We start from the raw sequence: 20383 nt of genomic DNA, 5'->3' as shown, positions 1-20383 counted from the left end.
TCAGATGGTGTTCCAGTCATTAACCTATCCGATGACGAAAATAATATCTTTGGGGAAGACTCACAAATTCCGGATGAACCGACTATAGAGAACCCGGAAAGTGAACCCGAGGAGGAAAGTGAACCCGAGGAGGAAAGTGAACCCGAGGAGGAAAGTGAACCCGAGGAGGAAAGTGAACCCGAGGAAGAAATACAGGAAATTACAAAAGAAGAGTTCGAACTAGGAAAGAAACGAAAGGCTAATGAATTAGAAAATTCAAATCCTGAGTTTAATAAGGATGATGTGGCACCAACTCCACTAAACACTACCACCCCTATTCCCGCTATTCCTATTCGTTCTATCCCGGCATCCAGTTCTTCAGTCCCACAGCCAAAATATAGGCAGACAGCCAGGATAAGCGTTAAGCGATTCTTTGAACCTAAACGTCCTAGAAAATAGACCAAACGATGCGCTGCCGTATTAAACCATGGGATCATATAATGTTTTGTATAATATTATTAGTGTGGTTTGCTTAATGTTCAATGTAAGATAAGCATATGTAAAATAGTGAAGTGTGAAATGCAATAATTTTCCATGGTTAAGTATTATTTAGATGGTAGTAATTGATTCTGTACAAAGCTATTAAGTATGGACATTAACGGGTAGGTACTACCCTAGATATAATTATAAAACGCTAATAAGAAGAAAAGGCTTTTATAATAATACCTGGTTCATATTATTAATAAGCTATAATGTACTGTAAATATACACTACATCTATAATATTCCATGTGAATAATTATTTTCTTTTCATTCTTATAGAAGAATATGGCGCGATTGAACCGAATGACGGAACAAGAAATCCAGGAACTCATCAATCAGCGAGTGAACGACAGAATGTTATGGGTCGAGGCTGCAAGAGGTGCTGCAGTTAACCCAAATCCTCGTGTGGGGTGCACTTACAAAAATTTTCAAGCTTGCAAGCCCTCATCATTCAGTGGAACAGAAGGACCGATCGGTTTAACCCGGTGGATAGAAAAGATGGAAACTGTGTTCAAAATCAGTGGTTGTGTTGAAAAGGACATGACCAAATACGTATCGTGCACTTTACAAGATAGTGCACTCACGTGGTGGAAAAATTATGTGAAGGCTGTAGGAGGAGATGTAGCTTATGATACTCCGTGGGAAGAATTCAAAACAATGTTAATCAATGAATATTGTCCAAGGAACGAGGTTAGGAAGTTGGAAGATGAGTTACGAAGTCTGAAGGTTATTGGTACTGAAATCACCAACTACAATCAGCGATTCATGGAATTAGTTTTGCTATGTCCTGAATTGGTTCCAACCGAAGAACGGAAGATTGAAATGTACAAAGATGGTTTGCCCAAAAAGGTCAAGGCAAATGTTACAGCATCGAAACCTAAGACAATTCATGAAGCTATAACCATGGCAAACGAACTAATGGATCAGGTCATCATGGATAAGAAAGTATCCAATACTGATGTGAAGGTATCAGGTAACAAAAGAAAGTGGAATGGAAATTATGATCGAGGTAACCAACAACAATCTTTTAAGAAACAAGAAATCACGCAAGGTGCGGGTAGTGGTTTAAGCTTTGGTTACAAAGGACAAAATCCTTTATGCAACCGATGTCACAAACATCACTCTGGTTACTGTAATGTGGTATGCAACAAATGTAATCGAAAGGGTCATCTTGCTGAAGATTGTAGGGCTCTCGTTACAAATACAAATGGTACCAAGACTCCTGCCACCAATGCAAATAGAACTGCTTTGGCTACCATTACTTGTTTTGGGTGTGGAAAACAAGGTCACTATAAGAGCCAGTGCCCGAATCCAGAGAAGAATATCGGACCTGCACGTGGAAGAGCATTTGTTATTAATGCTAAAGAGGCATGTGAAGACCCGGAGCTTGTTACGGGTACGTTTACCATTAATAACTTATCCGCATCTATTATATTTGATACTGGTGCCGATAGAAGTTACGTGAGTAGAGGCTTTTACGCTAAATTGAATTGTTCATCATTACCTCTAGATGCTAAGTACATGATTGAGTTAGCTAATGGTAAACTAATTAAAGCCGATAAAATTTGCCGCGATTGTAAAATAAATTTAGCCGGAGAAACATTTAAAATTGACTTAATACCCGTAGAATTAGGAAGTTTTGATGTAATAGTCGGCATGGACTGGATGTCCAAAGTAGGAGCTGAAGTTGTGTGTGCCAAGAAGGCAATTCGCATTCCTTGTAAGGATAAAATGCCGGTGATGATTTATGGAGAGAAGGGTAACTCAAAGCTAAAACTCATTAGCTGTTTGAAAGCCAAGAAGTGTTTAGAAAAGGGATGTTATGCTATTCTAGCACATGTTAATAAAGTCGAAAAGAAAGAAAAAGAGAAGTGCATCAACGACGTGCCTGTGGCAAGAGATTTTCCTGAAGTCTTTCCGGAAAAGTTGCCGGGATTACCTCCATTTAGATCTGTAGAATTTCAAATAGATTTAGTACCAGGAGCTGCACCAGTTGCCCGTGCTCCATATAGACTTGCACCGTCCGAGTTAAAAGAACTTCAGAGTCAGTTAAAAGAATTACTGGATCATGGATTCATACGACCAAGTACTTCACCGTGGGGAGCTCCGATTCTATTTGTTAAAAAGAAAGATGGATCTTTTAGGATGTGTATAGATTATCGTGAATTAAATAAGTTAACTATCAAGAATCGGTATCCACTACCGAGAATTGACGACTTATTTGATCAACTCCAAGGATCATGTGTGTACTCAAAAATTGACTTAAGGTCGGGCTATCATCAATTACGTGTCAAAGAAGAGGACATTCCGAAAACTGCTTTTCGGACACGTTATGGTCATTACGAATTTTTGGTCATGCCGTTTGGGTTGACAAATGCGCCAGCTGTATTCATGGACCTCATGAATCGAGTTTTTAGTCCATATTTAGATAAGTTTGTTATCGTTTTCATTGATGATATTCTTATCTATTCCAAGAGTGAGCAAGAGCATGAGCAGCATTTAAGGTTGATATTAGAGTTGTTGAGAAAAGAACAGCTATATGCTAAATTTTCTAAATGTGCTTTCTGGTTGAAAGAAGTGCAATTTCTTGGCCACGTTGTTAGTAGCAAAGGAATTCAGGTTGATCCAGCAAAAATTGAAGCCATTGAAAAATGGGAGACTCTTAAGACACCAACGCAGATACGCCAATTTTTGGGTTTAGCCGGTTATTATAGAAGGTTTATTCAAGATTTTTCCCGAATAGCTAAGCCGTTGACAGCGTTAACGCAAAAAGGGAAGAAATATGAATGGACTTCTGAGCAGGAGAGTGCATTTCAATTACTAAAGAAGAAGTTAACTAAGGCGCCTATTTTATCGTTACCAGAAGGGAACGATGATTTTGAAATATATTGTGACGCTTCGCGACAAGGTTTTGGTTGCGTTCTTATGCAACGAAAGAAAGTTATTGCATACGCATCCCGACAATTGAAGATTCACGAGCGGAATTATACGACGCATGATCTAGAACTGGGAGCAGTCGTGTTTGCATTGAAGATATGGAGACACTACTTGTATGGGGTTAAATGCACTGTGTTTACTGATCATAAAAGCCTTCAACATATTTTTGATCAGAAACAGCTGAACATGAGACAACGTAGGTGGGTCGAGTTGATAAACGACTATGATTGTGAAATTCGTTATCATCCCGGGAAGGCGAACGTGGTGGCCGATGCTTTAAGCAGAAAGGAACGAGAACCAATTCGAGTTCGAGCGATGAACATAAAAATTCGCATGAATCTCAACTCACAAATCAAAGAGGCTCAACGAGAAGCACTTACTAAAGAAAATATAGGAAATGAAATAATGAAGAAGTATGAGAAGCAACTCGTTATGCGGGAAGATGGAACTCGATATTTTGCAAATCGTATTTGGGTACCGAAGTTGGGTGGATTAAGGAAGTTGATATTGAACGAGGCACATAAGACAAGATACTCGATACATCCTGGAGTTGGAAAGATGTACCAAGATCTTAAGACACGTTATTGGTGGCCTAATTTAAAGACAGACGTTGCAACATATGTTGGGGAGTGTTTAACTTGTTCTAAGGTCAAAGCAGAACACCAGAAGCCGTCAGGGTTACTTCAACAACCAGAAATCTCAGAATGGAAATGGGATGGTATTACCATGGATTTCATCACGAAGTTACCAAAGACTGCCTGGGGATACGACACCATTTGGGTGATTGTTGATCGTCTCACCAAGTCTGCACACTTCTTGCCTATAAAGGAAACGGATAGAATGGAGAAACTATTACGATTGTATATAAAGGAAGTTGTTTCAAGGCATGGAATACCTATTTCCATTATATCCGATCGTGATAGTAGATTTACATCAAAGTTCTGGCAATCACTACAGGAGGCCCTAGGAACTCGTTTGGATATGAGTACCGCGTATCATCCGCAAACCGACGGGCAGAGTGAAAGAACGATTCAGACTCTTGAAGACATGCTCAGGGCATGTGTGATCGATTTTGGAAACGGATGGGATAAATATCTACCATTAGCAGAATTCTCGTATAATAATAGTTATCATGCGAGCATTAAAGCTGCGCCATTCGAAGCATTGTACGGAAGGAAGTGTAGATCTCCTATTTGTTGGAATGAAGTAGGAGATCGACAATTAACTGGTCCCGAGATCATACACGAAACGACTGAGAAGATAGTACAAATCAAGGAGAGATTGAAAACAGCCCGTAGTCGCCAAAAGAGCTACGCCGATGTTCGAAGGAAACCATTAGAGTTTCAGATCGGTGACATGGTTATGTTAAATGTGTCACCTTGGAAAGGTGTAATACGTTTTGGAAAAAGGGGTAAACTAAACCCAAGGTATGTAGGCCCGTTCAAGATCATCGAACGCATTGGACCGGTAGCTTATCGACTCGAGTTACCGCAACAACTCGCCGGAGTACATAATACCTTTCACGTCTCAAACCTTAAGAAGTGTCTTGCAAAGGAAGACCTCACCATTCCTCTTGAAGAAATCCATGTCGACGAGAAACTACAATTCATCGAAGAACCAATCGAAATCATGGATCGTGAAGTTAAACGGCTCAAGCAGAGCAACATACCGATCGTTAAGGTTCGTTGGAATGCTCGAAGGGGTCCCGAGTTTACTTGGGAACGAGAGGATCAAATGAAACAAAAGTATCCACACTTGTTTCCCGATGACGCAAAATAGGTACAATTTTAAAATTTCGGGACGAAATTTATTTAACGGGTAGGTACTGTAATGACCCGCACTTTTTCGATCATTCTATACTTGTAAGATTAATATTTACATAAATTAAACCTTACCAACATGATAAGCAATCCAAATTGTTGAGATTTATGTTTTTGAAAAGAGTTTTACACAACGTTTGACCGTCTAGTTTGACCGATGATATCACGAACTATATAACATATGATAATTATACGTTTGTGTATATATATGTATATATACATATTTAACATGATCTAAGAATGTTTTAATATCTCATTTTGTATTAATAACAATAAGTTATATGTATATTTTGAAACTACTAACTTAAGTTTTCAAAACGATAACCATACGCAACGTTATTTGACTTAAATACTTATGACCTATAATGTTTATACATATATCGTATAAGTAATGAATTTAATCACTTTTAAGAACTTAAATACATAAAACCATATAAGTGTATTCACAAAAGATAGCTATATTTGAATCCTCATTCCATTTTTCACAAAATTTCTATACGTATATCTAGAGTATATGTACTCGTATCATACGCAGCTTCTAGATGTATTTACTATTGGTATATACCAATAAAAATCTGCTCCTTAGCAGCCTTAAATAATTAAGAAACATGTGGAACCAACCATTTGTCAAGTAGCATGAATTATTTAGCAAGAAAACAAAGTTAGGTATCTTTTTTTTCCTTTATAACCTAAAAACGTTTTTATGCATGCACACCATTTCTTCACCCCATTTTCTCATACTTACACTTCCATTTCTCTCTCAAAATACTCTTAACTTCATACTTGATCATCTCCAAGCATTTTATCCATCATTTAGCTTCAAAAACAACACTTAAATCTCATAAGAAAACCTTACAAAAACACTTCAAGAAATCCTTCCAAGAACACAAACTTACTTCCAATCTTTCATCCAATTCCATCACCCTTTTGGTTCTAGGTTCTTACTCCTCTTTTACAGAAACCTTGTCCAAGGAACTTGAGGTAGTATCTATGTTCATAACCTTATTCGATTCATATATATATAGCTATCATATTTTGTGGTATACAATTTTAACAACAAGAACATAGTTTGAATGTTTTCAAACTTGTTTGCAAACTAAATAGATCCTTCTAACTTAACTTTTAAAATACTTCAAGACCTGTAATATAACTTAAATATATGCTAATTTAACAAGGTATAACTTGGTTTTTCAAAGAACACCTTAAAAACTGTTTTTACGACGTCGGAGTGTAACCGGGGGCTGTTTTGGGTTGGATAATTAAAAACCATCTTAAACTTTGAATTGAAGGTTTATGTTCTGGAAAAATGATTTTTACTATGAATATGGTAACACATAAAAATTTCATGATTTAATTCAAAGTATAAGTATTTTTAGAAAAATAATCATTTAAGGTTGCCTACATAAAGGAAAAGGTTTAACTTCATAAGTTTCACTAAAGTTTCACCTATGCCGTGTGATTTTGAATACAAACTAAGATATTTACAGTTCATAGTCTTAAAGAGGAACTCGATCCAAGGAGATGGCAAGTTGAATCAACGAAAACGGAGTTGTAACGAAGAAACTATGACCGAAACAAAATTGGCTATCCAAGACTAGTTTAACTTCGGGATTAATTGGAGAAAATTAAAATAAATCACATCTTTTTAAGATAACATGATATTTTATATATATGTACTCATAATTCAATTTTATATGGTTCAGGATCACCCGTAAACAACACGAGAAGATTAATCATAAGATCCCATGTTTGTACGCAACACGTCATTTGACAACACCGGTACTTTATGTACGCAACACGTCATTTGACAACACCGGTACCGTGGGTCAAGATTAATCTCGACCAATACATATACGTTGGGGGTTTTATTTATTTCATTGGGGGTTTATTAAACATCTAAATATGAACCATTAAAATTGAATTACTAACAACGAACTGCTAACTACGGACTAAGGAATTATAAAAAGTATTAAAAGTATAACAAGAATATATATGTGACGTTGTTTAAAAAGAAAAGGTATTGATATATTATATATGGATAGGTTCGTGATATCAACCGGGAGACCAAGTCAAAATATATATATCTTCAAGACGAAAGTGAGTATATAGTCCCACTTTTAAACTCTAAATATTTCGGGATGAGAATACATGTATTTTATGTTTTACGATATGGACACAAGTAACTGAAAATATATTCTACGTTGAGTTGTACCACTGGCATACTTCCCTGTAGCTTGGTAACTACTATTTACAGCGGTACTGTAAACGCGAATCCTGTTGATAGATCTATCGGGCCTGACAACCCCAACCGGACTGGACGACCAGTATTCAACGGTTGCACAGTACTTCGTTTCGTGACTACACTTGGTACGGTGTAGTAAGATTTCATAATAAAGGGAATATGCGACGTGATTAAATGTTAAGTATGGCTACCAAGTGCTCAACCATTTAGAATATTTTTATTAAAATGTTTACATATGAAATCTTGTGGTCTATATTTATACCGCTGCCGGCATTAAACCTATATCTCACCAACTTTATGTTGACATTTTAAACATGTCTATTCTCAGGTGATAACTAAAAGCTTCCGCTGCAACATGTTGAATTTAAGCAAGATCTTGAGTATGCATATTTGTGTCAAAAATAAAACTGCATATCCGAGGAATTGTAATGTAAAATATGCTAGAAATCGTATTGTTATCATCACATGTAAAGTTTGTAATTCTAAGATTATCGCTAAACGATAATCATCTTTATATTGTCTAAAGCTTGTATTAATATAAGAGTTATGGTTTGTAATGTAAAATAAATGCAGTTGTTCTTTTAAAAATGTCGCATATAGAGGTCAATACCTCGCAATGAAATCATACGTTATCTAACTCGTTCTTATGGTTAAGGACGGGTTATGACACCTAGGCTACTGTAAAAGTTGATTTCCAGATAGTTCGGTTCGAGTAGATGACTTTTCGTTTAAGACTCGCCTCAATCCGAGACACGGTTTAGGATTTATAGCCTTTTTAAAATCACTACACCTTTGTAACGTTGTGCTGAAATTTCTGACCTACTCGCACTTAAACCGTCGCCACGGTCAAATGAAGACGAGTTTGGTTCTGGAAATTGGTCAGCAATTAGAGGACTCACATACGGAGCCATAACCACTAACTACGCGTCTTTTCGATTTACATAAGAGATCGTAGCAGCTGATCAAAGTCAGCCTATTGTTTCGATCTCTATACTTGTTAAACTTACTTAGCTTTTACGATGATGAATAATGATGATGATGATACTTAAGACCTAACTTACATACTTTTAAACCTTTGGGGACGAATTATTGACTTAGTAACTTTTGACTTAGGTTGAGGACCTTTCGGACCGATTTACTTGCTTACTTTTCGTATCGACTTTTACTGCTCTTTCACTGTGAGTTATAGCATCCCTTTTTACTTCAACTATTTTTGAGACTGAGAATACATGCGCTTTTTATATTTTACTTACTAGGCACGAGTACTTAAACTTTTTATATGTGTGGGTTATATAACGGCATAAACTATCCCCTTAGCTCGGTAACGTTTAGTCATTAGTTTTTGAACCGGTGAACGCGAATCTTAGATATGGATCCATAGAGTTTGACATCCCCACTGGGGCTAGTCGCACTAGCATTTAACGGGTGTTTAATACTTCGTAATCTTACGCACTCGCCAAGTGTACTTTTAGGGGGTGATATTACGTTAAGTTAGTTACCAAGTGCCCACGGTTGAGCATATACTTTTCATACTGTTTTGAAATACGAAATCTCGTAGCCTACATTAGATTACTGTTACGATTAAACTATAGCTCACCAACATTCGTGTTGACATTTTAAGCATGTTATTTCTCAGGTGCTTAGACTTTTGATGCTTCCGCTCTAGTAGTCTCGCTGTTAGACTTGCTGTGTAGACTCCCGCCGCTTCGTTTAGAGATGTCTCTGCATGAAACTTTTACTTTGCATTCACAAACTATGTTACTTTTGAACATTGAATTTGTAATGACCTTTGAGTCTCGCACTTATGTTATTGCTTCTAGTCGTAGAAGCCCACTATCGTTTGTAAAACATTTGACGTCGGTAAAGACGTTACCCTTTTTATGAATGCAAACTTATTTTAAAACAGCATATAGTGTTTGACCTTGTAATGATCATGTTGTTGATGATCCGTACACGTTATTTTTGTACGGGGCGTCACACGCATTTTCGCAGGGCGTCCGGAAACGCGAGTTTTCGCAGGGCCTCCGGAAATGCGCGTTTTCGCAGGGCCTCCGGAAACGCGCGTTTTCGCAGGGCGTCCGGAAACGCGCGTTTTCGCAGGGCTCCGAAAACGCGCATTTTCGAAGGGCCTCCGGAAACGGGCATTTTCGAAGGGCGCCCGAAAACGCGCGTTTTCGCAGGGGGCCCGGAAACGCGCGTTTTCGCAGGGCGCCCGGAAACGCCCGGTTCGCAGGGCGCCCGGAAACGCCCGGTTTCGCAGGGCGTCTGGAAACGCGCCTTTTCGCAGGACGTCCGGAATCACGCGTTTTCGCTGGGTGTCCCGGAAACGCGTGTTTTGTTAGGGCGTCCGAAAACGCGCCTTTTCGCAGGGCGTCCAAAATCGCGCGATTTCGCAGCGCGCGCCGAACGCGCGATTTCGCAGCGCGCGCGAAAACGCACGTTTTCACAGGGCGTCTGGAAACGCGCATTTTGTCAGGGCATCCGGAAACGCGCTGCGAAAACGCGCGTTTTCGTAGTGCGTCCGGAAACGCGCATTTTAGCAGCGGGCCCGAAAATGCGCGTTCCCGCACCGGGCCCGGAAACGCGCGTTCCCGCAGCGCCGGAAACGCTTTTTTCACAGCATGTCAGAAAACACGCTTTTTCGGATCGCGTTTTGCAGCCTATCAGAAAACGCGCGTTTTCGACACGCGTTCTCTAATCGCGAATCTAATTTTTTTTTTTTGTTGAAAAAAGTGAGTTTGAAAATGAACACAAAATTGAGAAACGTAATTCTTTTTATAACTTTTTAACTATTTTGTAAAATGAAATTCAATTGCATTCCATGTCAAATAGAACACATTTTTTCACATTCCATGGAATTTATCAATTCCAATTCCTTCGGATTCCAATTCCTTTGACACATTCCATTACATCCAAAAAAATTTCACGAGCCAAACGGGGCCTAAGTGGACTTCAAAGATTGGATCTGCGTTTTGTACAACGACTAGATTGCATTCACATTATGCAACCATGTAAATTTGTAACCACGAAGTAGACCTGGCAAACAAGACCCAAAGCTTAAAAAATAAGTTGATTGGGTTTACTTGCAGACCCAAATGGGTCCAAGCACATAATATCAAAATTTACTCCAAGACCCAAATGGGTCCAATCACATTATAGAAAATTACTCGAGGACCCAGATGAGTCCACAAATGGGTTTAATTCAAAAGATTTGATTTCAAAGCGCGAGTTCGAGGTGCGTTATTCGATGCGCGTTTTCGATGCACGTTTTTTACGCCCGTTTCGGCACGCGTCTTTAGCGCCCGGTTTCGGCCCACGGTTTCGATGCCCGGTTTCGGTGCGCGTTTTCGACCACCGGTTTTCGGCCCCCGGTTTCGGCGCCCGGTTTGGGCCCCCGATTTCGGCACCCTTTTTTTACGCCCGGTTTCGGCACCCCGTTTTTAGCGCCCGCTTTGGGACCCCGTTTTCGGCGCCCATTTTAGGACCACGTTTGCGGCCCCCGGTTTCGGCGCCCGTTTTCGGCCCCCGGTTTTCGACGCCCGTTTTCAACGCGCGATTTTGGAATCCGGTTTCGGCACCCAGTTTCGGCCTCCGTTTTCGGACCGCGTTTTCGATGCCCGGTTTTGGCACCCCATTTTCGGCGCGCGTTTCGGCCTCCGGTTTTCAGCCCCCGTTTTCGGCGCGCGGTTTTGGAACCCGGTTTCGGCCCCCGTTTTCGGACAGCGTTTTCGACGCCGGTTTCGGCACCCTGTTTTCGGCGCCTGTTTTCAGCGCGCGTTTCCGGCCTCCGGTTTCGAACCCCGTTTTCGCGCCCGTTTCGGCGCCCGGTTTCGACCCTCTTTTTCGTCGCTCGTTTTCAACGCTCGGTTTCGGTCCCCGATTTCGACTCGCCGGGTTTGAACCTCGTTTTGGAGGCGCGTTTTCGACGTCCGGTTTCGAGGCGCGTTTTCGACGCCCGGTATCGAGGCGCGTTTTCGGCCTGCGAATTTGTGTCGGCGTTTTTCGACGCCCGTTTTCTTTACGTGTGTTTTCGACGCGCCTTTTTCGAGGCGTGTTTTCGACGCGTGTTTTCGTTGCAAAAACGGGGTCTAAAAAATACATCAAAAACGGGGTCCTAAAAAGGCGCGTGTTCGGAAGAGACACATCAAAAAATACAATTAAGAATAATTTTATTAGCCCGACCCAACCGACCCGGGTCTTGACCTATAACAACCCTCATATTTCCATAGTTACAACAACAACAGTACCCAATCCCGCGCATGCGAGGTATGGGGGAGGTGAGATGTAGACAATCCTTCCTCTACCCTAGAATAGAAGAGAAGTCGTCCCTCTAACCACGAGTTGAGAAAAAAATTCTCCACCCACCTAGAGAGGAAGTCATCATCCTCTCTACTCCAAAGTAGAGAGATTGCTTCCGAGAGGACCTCCAAAAAAAAAAAAAAAAAAACGTAATACAAATAAAAACGGGATAAAAAGAGACGCCATGAAAATGGTGGGGTCAAATTTTCATGGGTTCTAAAGCCTGCCTAGGGTTCAATATAGGCTCCACGCGGCAGTCAAGTCGCCAATAAATTGACGCTTGTTGTTACCTCAATAAATAGAGCCAAAGGTTACTGAAACAGAACTCGAAAGGCATGCCAGGTGGAAGTTGTTGCGCAAGCAAAGAGCCAACCACCGGGAACAAACCAAACACCACTCATGCACCTTTACGGTAAACATCCCCGAAACCACGTAACTAAGTGACAACCAACTAAGCTCAATAGCAAAGAAGGTCGTCCTCAGCCATAACGGCCCCAAGATGCACCGAACGATGCGAGGCACCTAATACATCTGTCCATAAGCATACCTGCATACATACGTGAAACATACATACGCACATACATACATATAACCATACCAACCTACGAAAGCATCCATACCTACGTACCTACATAAATGCATAAACATGCATAGACACCTACATAGGCATACCTACATCCAAATCCATATACGTAGATACAAGCCTAGTCATACATAAATCTATGAACAAAAACCTACATACATGCATACATAAAACCCCACAAACATACAAAACATACATACATACAAAAACGAACTAACATGCATAAACCTACATGGATGCATAACACATACATACATAATACCTACATGCACGCACATACAAACACATACCAAGAGGGCTAAACACATAATAAAATAATGATATACATAAATAGATACGTACCTGAGAGTGCAATACGTAGCTCAAGAGAAAAGCAAAAAGGCTACACTACGAAGAACGATAGACATGTACAGTCGTGAAAAAAAAACATACATAGATGTACATACAGAAGCAAAAACAGACATACATATATACATACATACATACATATACACATACATACATGCATACTTACATAAACATACATATACATACAGACATAAACCTACAAACATTACATACCAACATAAACATACCTACATACATACATAAGCATCCATACATGCATCCATACATGTATCCATCTATGCATACATAAGTATACACACATACATTCATACATATAAACATCCATACATGCCTATATATATAAATACATAAACAAACATAAAGACAAACCTAATCATGCACACGGACGACCCTAAACAAACCTACATACAAACAACCGTAAAAACATACATATATGGGTATGCATGCATACGTACATACAAACATACATACAAGACATACAACCAAACATAAAACATGCATACGTACATACACACCCGTACATGCATTCCTAAATAAGAAAAAATGTATACACGTAGGAACACAGACTCATACCAACACCTACATACCACTCACTAAAAACCTCTACTCGACTATTCTTATTCTAGTCCTCCACGCATCCCTATCCGAAGTCATGTCCTCGGTCAATAAAAGCTCCTTCATGTCGAGCCTTAGTTTATCCTCCCACCTATGTTTTGGTCTGCCCCTTCTCCTTACACCGTCCACCGTGAGTGCCTCGACTCTCCTAACCGGGGCTAAACGTGGTCGTCGCATCACATGCCCAAACCATCGAAGTCGTTCTTCTCTTAGTTTGTCGATGATGCTTCTAACTCCCAGGTTCTCCCTAAACACCCCATTTGGAATCATATCTAGCATGGTTTTACCACACGTCCACCTAAGCATCCTCATTTCAGCCACCTCCATCCTTCTCTCTTGGGCCTTTATCATTGGCCAACACTCTGATCCGTACAACATGGCAGGTCTAATTGCCACCTTGTAGAATTTCCCTTTTAATTTAAGCGGTACCTTCTTGTCGCACAAGACCCCTTTTGATGCTCTCCACTTCAACCAACCTACTTTAATACGATGAGTCACGTCGTCCTCTATCCTCCCTGATTTGTGGAGTACCGAGCCTAGGTATCTAAACGAATCTTATGGATGCAAGATCTGGTCTCCAATGTTGATATTTACTCCAGCATTTTGTTCAACACCGATCCTGTCGAAATCACACCTAAGATATTCTGTCTTTTGTCTACTGATCCGTAGGCCATTTCGTTCTAAGGTCTCTCTCCATAGCTCTAGCCTTCTATTAAGCTCCTCCTTGGATTCCGAGACAAGCACAATATCATCGGCAAAAATCAAACACCAATGGATGCTCTCTTGTATTCCTCGAGACAGCTCGTCCAGGATCAGAGCGAAAAGGAAAGGGCTAAGGGCCGATCCCTGGTGTAGTCCTACTTCTATTGGGAAATACTCTGTGTTTCCAACGGGAGTCCGAACGCAAGATTTCGCCCCTTCGTACATATCAATAATAGCTCTAATATATCTACTAGGTATACCTCTAACATTAAGGGTCTTCCAAATCAGCTTTCGCGGGACACAATCATAAGCCTTTTCTAAGTCTAAGAAGACCATCTCTAGGCTCTTTTGTTTTTCCCTATACTTTTCCATAAGGCTCCTTATAATATGAATTGCCTCAATCGACGAGCGGCCTGGCATGAAACCAAATTGGTTCTCTGAGACATTTGTTTCGCGCTGAAGTCTAGTCTCAATCACTCTCTCCCAAAGCTTCATGGTATGACTAAGTAGTTTTATGCCTCTATAATTACCGCAAATTTGGGCATCCCCCTTATTTTTGTAGATGGGGATAATCTCGCTGAGTCTCCATTCTGTAGGCATTTTATAGCTTCTAAACGTCTTGTTGAAAAGACACGTCAACCACCTAACACCATCCTCACCAAGGCATCGCCACGCCTCTATCTGGATTTGATCTGGTCCAACAGCTTTGTTTCTTCCCATCTTTCGTAGTGCCGCTCTTACTTCTTCCTGGTTGATCCTCCTGCAAAAACAGTTGTTCTGGAAATGTCCTATTATCAAGTCTTGAAAATCCTCACGACGCTCGGATCCTCCACTGATGAAAAGAGATGAGAAATACTTTTCCCACCTTTTTCTAATTTCATCTTCCTTCATTATGGTTTGACCCGCTTCATCTTTGATAAACTTGATGTTATCTATATCCCTCCTTCTACATTCCCTAGCTTTTGCAATCCTATAGATATCATTTGCTCCTTCCTTGGAGTCTAGTTTCCTATACAAATCTTCATACGCTTTTTCTTTTGCGCGTGCAACAGCTTTCTTAGCTTCTCTTTTGGCTTCTTTATATCTCTCTTTTGCTCTAGTCGCATCTTCGGGTGTCCCCTCCCTACAAGTACTGAGTTCCTTAAACCTCAGTTGCTTAAGTGCGACTTTGGTTTGAACCTCATCGCTCATCCACCATGATTCTCTACTAGACTTATGTCTTCTCAAAGTTCCTACTGCCACACCTAAGGATTCCTTGGCCACATCTCTAATAGTGGACGCCAGACTATTCCACATCTCGTCCGCGTCAGCAAGAGTAAAAATTTCAACTCTTGCCTCAACTCTTTCTAAAACTGAAGCTTTAAAGGTTTCTGCCTTCTCTCCATTCAGATTCTTCCATAGGATTCTAGGTTGGGCGGGTCTCCCACTCCTGGTAACCCGTCTCTGCAGAAATAAGTCCATGACCAATAATCTGTGTTGGGAGGAGCAGGTCCAGGTAGTCAGGACTTTACAGTCTCTGCATGCCCTAAGGTCCCCTTTGCGCATCAACAAATAGTCAATCTGGGTACTATGGCCCCCACTATGGAAAGTTGCTAGTTGGGCTTCCGTCTTCCTGAAGAAAGAATTTGCAACAACCAGTTCGTGAGCGATAGCAAAATCTAGGATAGAGCGCCCTTCTTCGTTTCTAAGTCCATACCCGAAGCCCCCATGAACTCCCGCATAGCCCTCCGAATTAGTTCCTATATGTCCATTAAGGTCTCCCCCAATAAGCAATCGATGGTCAGCGGGGCACCTCCTCACAACTTCATCTAACGATTCCCAAAAGCGCCTTTTTTCTTCTTCTCCTAAACCAGCATGAGGTGCGTATGCGCAAATGACCATGTAAGTCTCCTCCTGGATAATTAGCCTAATCGACATAATCCTATCGCTACACCTATCCACACCCACAACATTATCCTTATAAGGAGGTCCTATAAAGATCCCTACCCCGTTTCTAGCTGCCCTAGAACCCGAAAACCACAACTTGTAGTCATCAAAGTCAACCGCCTCTTCACCCTTCCATCTAGTCTCTTGAACACACAAAATGTACACTTTACTCTTAAGTAAAGTATCTACAAGCTCACGGGATTTGCTAGTCAAGGTCCCTACATTCCAACTACCTACTCTAATCCTAACCCGATTTTCTCTCCTCCCTCTAGGCCTACCCGCCCCTAAACTAGAATTGACTAATTGACTAATTTGCCTTTCCATACTTGAATTGACTAATTTGCCTATAGGGTTGTTATCCATACGTAATATATAATTAAATTCGACGTTGATTAAATATTTATTTTTAGTCGACACTTTTTGTTAACTAAAGTTTACACTAATTATATAAAATAACTTTAGTTAATATTAATATTAATGCGTATTATATTTAAAACTATATGTAACATAATTATTAATTAAATGATAAGTTATTTTAATCATTATATATATTTTTTTAGCTTATAAAAAAAGAGATTTTTTTTATAAATTAAATAATGATCCCATGAATTTTGACTAAATATTTTCAAAACAAAAACTTATTAAAAACATTTTTAACATGTTTTTATTTTTTGTCAAAATTGGCACCTTTATTTTATTTATATTTTTTCTTTTCACCAACCATTTTTTTCCCTATAAATACCCACTTCCATTTCATAAAAACTTGTATCAAATCTTTGAAAAAACTCTCTCACAAAATTGGGAAACTTCTTGAGGTATTTTCTATATTTTTTTATCGAATTGCTTTTATTTTTTGTATATTCTTTATAAATTCGAAATTAATATATATAAATTATGTTTATATGTTATAATTAGTATTATAAGTATTATAATGTATAAAAATAATTTTGATAATTTATGGAATATTATTTATAATTAAATACGAATTATGTAGTATTTAAACGTAAAAACAATGTAAAATTCGTAATAAATATTTTTAAGCAAAAATAAAATATATATAATTTTTTTCTGAGTTTATAAAACTTATATAGATCTGCAAAAATTATAAAAATAATTATTTGGGTCGAATTAGTATTTATTCCATAATTAACTCTTATTATGTAATAACCGAAAATATAATCAAAGATAAATACAAAATAAATATAAACATAAGGTATAATATTTTTATAAAAATTTTCTACAGATTTATAAACTTAAAGAAACTTATAAAAATTATAACTTAATTATTTGATATTTAATTAAATTAAAAACGAATTTAGGGAAGTATATATCTATTTTTGGAATACATAATGTATATGAAATATAAAGTAATTAATTACATTAATTCCGAATATAAAAATATGCAAATAAACATTTAAATATTTAAATATTTATTTAACATATATAATAAATATTTAATATTATACATATACCTTGTAAAATATAATATATATTATACATACATATACTTTATTAATTCATAAAATACAATAATATATATATATAATAAGGATAATCGAATTATTAATACGATAACAATAAACTTATTAATATCATATTATTAATACATAAACATGTCGTATTTCTATACGCACATAATGGGTGAAGGTTATGATCAAAAGATAACGTATGACTTATACGAATTCACTGTTATTTACGGTAAAATGGATGATGTCTAGGTTGCCATAATGGGAATAAGGTTTTGGATTAAACGAAAGGTTGTAGACTTATAGTCCAACTGAAAGTTCCTGACCCCCGGTTACATATGGTCATCCCGACTTACTTAATAGCAACGAAGTTTGGACAAAGTTGTACAACGTCTTAATGTGGAGGATTATAACCCAAACTTTCTAAAACTATAAACCTGCTTTAAATGGAAACTTTTCAAAAGTAGAAACTCTTACTATAAATTGTCACTATTAATACAATCCTTATATTAATAAACATATTTTTTGTCTGTTAGAACATAACTGACTAAACGTTATATCTCTAGGTTGAGATCTCCGTTACTTACTTCCGTCATTTCTTTTCTTTGTGGATTATCTTCAACTGCTATTTAAGGTGATTTTCATAGCCCCACTTTTACTGTTTACTTAACTATTTATAACTTTTGGGGTGAGACACATGCTTGCTTTATAACTGTTTTACACTTAGACACAAGTACTAAATTATTAACTATGCTGTCATGCTTTGATTCATGCTAAATCCCTACCGTAATATCGTCAATTGCTACGTTTAAATGCAAACTTAATTATTGTGAGTAGGCCTATTGAGAGTAACGTCTCTAACCATTTGACCTCTGGTCTTTGGTTACATAATAATGATTCAACGACACTGATAGTACAAGGTGTTAAGGGGTAACTTTTGTTTAGTCGCGATATTACAAACTGCAGCAACACTTTTAGATTGATATATTTGGTATCAATCAACCTTAAACTAAATCTTGTGGTCTAATGCATATTATATAAACCTATGAACTTCACTCAACCTTTTTGGTTGACACTTTAAGCATGTTTTGTCTCAGGTGACGAATAAGATGATTGCTATGACTGCTACTTGATGAATTGAATGCTGCATGGAGTCTTCATTTCATTACATTTACTTTGCATTTTAAAACTATTACTATTTCAGTTTGGATTTGATGTAAACATTCTTAATGCTTCCGCTGTTTTATTAATAAAGGTTTATTTCAAAACGTCTCATATAGAGTCGTTCTCGTTATACAACTGTGTTATGATATGAATGGTCACAAATACCCCTGGCCCTATTTGGGGGTGTGACATGACCCAACCTGACCCGGGTCTCGACCCAACCCGTTCGACCCAAACCCATTTGATCTTTGACCCAACTCGACCCATCTCGACCCGTTTGCCAGGTATACCATGAAGGTATCGATATTTCTTATTTTGAAATTCCTCTCTGATCCGAACTAAATTTAATGAACTTCTGAGAATTAACTTTTCAAGAATTTGGCAGTGTCTTTCCAAATGAAAGAAAAGTGTGTGTGGGATTTGGTCAAAGTTGGTTGAATATGGATTCCATTAGAAAGGAAGAACATGATATTTTGGCTGTGAATTTGGCTATGGTTTAACGGTTGGTATTTTCTAGGTTCCTGGTTATCACTCTAGCCTCTTTACTTAGGTCACATGTAGTCGTTCACAACTTTAATAGACATTTTCACTGTCACATCAACGCCACATCAGCACGAACACTTCAACATTTCTTTCACATTCCTCTCACTAAACATTCACAATCATACACTCTATTTCAAACTTTAACCAATTTAAAATTATTATTCAAATACAATAAATAAATAAAAATAACATTTTATTAAAAATAAAAAACATTACATAATTAAAAATAAAAAACATTACATAATTAAAAATAAAAGACAATACATAAAAAAAAAGTTACATAATAAATAATAAAAATACGAATAAAAATGAATCTACTCGAGCGGTATCGTATGTTTGTGTTTGAATAAAGATTGAGATTGAGAGTGTAGTATGAGTGAGTTTGTGTAGTATGTGATAGTGTATATATAGTGAAATATGTAATTTAGTAATAAGAAAAAGAAAGAAAAAATTTAAATTATAACCGTTGAAAAAAATATAATTTGATGGGGCCCGCTTTCCAGCCGTTACCCCCGTTGCAGGAGCCACTGGCCAGTCTTTTCACGATTTGCTGGTGGTGGTTGTTACCCGGTGGCGGTGGGTGGCGGCCCTCACTGACCGAACGCTGCAAGTGGCCTTAGAACTTGATAGGGATTAATGGTGTAAAGGGATTATTCGGTCAGTTTTAGTACATGTTTACTTGGGACTTATTGGGTCACCACATCCAAATGGAGAGATGTCTGGCTCACTCCAAAAACCTATATAGTCCACGTACAATCATTTTTTTTTTTTACCACAATACCCCTTCTTCTTCTCGTAAAAACCAAATATGTTCCACCATTTTCTTCTTTTTTTTTTTTTTTCTTTCTTCCACAAACTTTTCAAACATCAAACGACACAATCTATCTCCTAAACCACCATAACCACCACCACTTGCTTCTCCCGAAAGCCACCACTTGATGCTCTCCATCGACGCTCCAAAACTAGATCTCCGCCGTCAATTACTGCTCTCCATCGTGAAATTCATAAAACCGTCGTCACTCGTTGCACTGCGTCGTGAAATTCTGAAAATCACCGTTACTTGCTGCTCTCCGTTGTGAAATTCGGTCAACTCGTTGCTCCACGAGACTTGAGTTTGTAAATTGATTATGATCTATTGTTTTGTATATCTTGTTTATTATTTACTGTTTTGTGTTAGAGATAGTTTGTAAATTAATTTCTTTCGTGACCATAGAGTG

This window comes from Rutidosis leptorrhynchoides, chromosome 4 (genome assembly GCF_046630445.1).
Source record: "Rutidosis leptorrhynchoides isolate AG116_Rl617_1_P2 chromosome 4, CSIRO_AGI_Rlap_v1, whole genome shotgun sequence".
Classification (NCBI taxonomy): Eukaryota; Viridiplantae; Streptophyta; class Magnoliopsida; order Asterales; family Asteraceae; genus Rutidosis; species Rutidosis leptorrhynchoides.
This window is presented reverse-complemented; position numbering follows the sequence as displayed.